This window comes from Stenella coeruleoalba (genome assembly GCF_951394435.1).
Source record: "Stenella coeruleoalba genome assembly, chromosome: 17".
NCBI lineage: Eukaryota > Metazoa > Chordata > Mammalia > Artiodactyla > Delphinidae > Stenella > Stenella coeruleoalba.
This window is the reverse complement of record NC_137163.1, coordinates 76,736,322-76,738,132: the sequence shown is the minus strand read 5'-3', so window position 1 is coordinate 76,738,132 and position 1,811 is coordinate 76,736,322. Positions and strand designations below refer to the sequence as shown.

General features: G+C 41.3%; 1 pseudogene across 1 annotated transcript; it reads left to right on the top strand.

The window, feature by feature from the left end:
- The first annotated feature begins 522 nt into the window (after positions 1 to 522).
- Positions 523 to 1,576, top strand: LOC307176140 (signal peptidase complex subunit 2-like; annotated as a pseudogene). The gene has a single exon. The product of its transcript is annotated as a signal peptidase complex subunit 2-like (transcript).
- Positions 1,577 to 1,811: the final 235 nt, after the last annotated feature.

The following is a 1,811-nucleotide window of genomic DNA, read 5'->3' as shown; positions in this document are numbered from 1 at the left end:
ATTCCTATCAAATTCAGAGCAAGATTTTTTTGTAGATATAGAAAATATTATTCCAAAATAATATATGGAAAGGCAAAGGAACTATAGTAGTTAAAACAATTTTGAAAAAGAAGGAGAAGGTGGGAAGAATCAGTCTACCCAGTTTTAAGCTTATTATGTAGTTACAGTAATCAAGACTGAATAGTTTCAGTGAAGGATAAACACTAGAGTCAGTGGAAGAGATTAGAGGATGAGGTAATAGCCCCACACAAAGACACCCAACTGATTCTTAGCAAGGGTGCAAAAGTGATGCAGTGAAGGAAGGAAAGCCTTTTCAACCAATGGGGTTGGAGCAATTAGACACCCATAAGGAAAAAACCTCATGGTCTAGAGCTGCACTAAGAGTTCTCACATGTGAAAAACTGATCCATAAAAGAAAAAAAAAGGTAAATCAAAGTTTAAAATTTTTGCTTTGCAGGAGACCGTGTTAAGGCTATGAAAAGGGGACAAGTAGGAGGGGAGGGAGACGCAGAGGCAAGCAAGATGGCAGTGACAGCTGCACAGCGCGGGAGAACCGGTGGTGGCAGTAGTAGGGCTGGCGGTGGCCAGCTGTGGAACAGGCAGTAGCCACAGCAGCTTGCTGGATAAGTGGAAGATTGATGATAAGCCTGTAAAAATTGACAAATGGGATGGATCCGCTGTGAAAAATTCTTTGGATGACTCTGCCAAAAAGCTACTTCTGGAAAAGTACAGGTATGTGGAGAATTGCGGTCTCACTGACCGTCGCCTCACCGTCTGTACCATCTCCTGTTTCTTCGCCATAGTGGCTTTGATTTGGGACTATACGCACCCCTTTCCAGAGTCCAAACCTGTTTTGGCTTTGTGCGTTATATCCTATTTTGTGATGATGGGGATCCTGACCGTTCATCCCTCATAGAAGGAGAAGAGCATCTTTCTCGTGGCCCCAAGGAAAGATCCCACAGGGGTGGATCCTGATGACATTTGGTAACTGTCGTCCAGTCTCAAAAGGTTCAGTGACAAATACACTCTGAAGCTGACCTTCATCAGTGGAAGAACAAAGCAGCAACGGGAAGCCAAGTTCACCAAGTCCATTGCCAAGTTTTTTGACCACAGCGGGACACTGGTCATGGATGCGTATGAGCCTGAAATAGCCAGGCTTCATGACAGTCATGCCACTGTAAGCAAAATAAAACAGCCACTTCTAAAAGCAGCCATCTTTTGGCTGGATCACGCTGAATTAAAGGGTGAGGGAGAAAGAATCAGAGAACTTAATATGGATAAAGTAAGAAATGTAAAAAGTGTCCATTTTGTCTTGAAATTTTAGTCCATTCTGGATAAGTATAATTTTCTAGCTCAGTTATGATAAGTTGTAGCTCTGATATCTAGCTATAGCCTCTTTGGTCTGCTGATTGCATTGTTTTGATTTGCTTTTCTGGAAAAGCAGTTTTGCTAAAAGCTGTATGGACTTTCTCCTCCATACCTAGCAGTACTTTATATGGTACAGCTTTGTGCCATGCAGCATTTGAAGACTCAGTTTTTAAAACTGCTAACCTGTTGCTGACTTTATTGTGTTAATTCCCATTTCAACAGCTGTTTCCCTTAATTCAGGATACAACTTCCTGTGCATGACAGCTTTCCTTCACATACCATTTTTGTGGGTGTGTATATATCTGACTTGGGGAGAATTGGGGGAAAAAAACCATAGATTTTTAATTTGTTTAAAAGAGACTTTCTGCCTGCTACATTTTGTGCTCTTAATCAATTAAAGAAGCCAATGGCATTTTTAGCTTTATCTTGTCTGTTTTCCACTA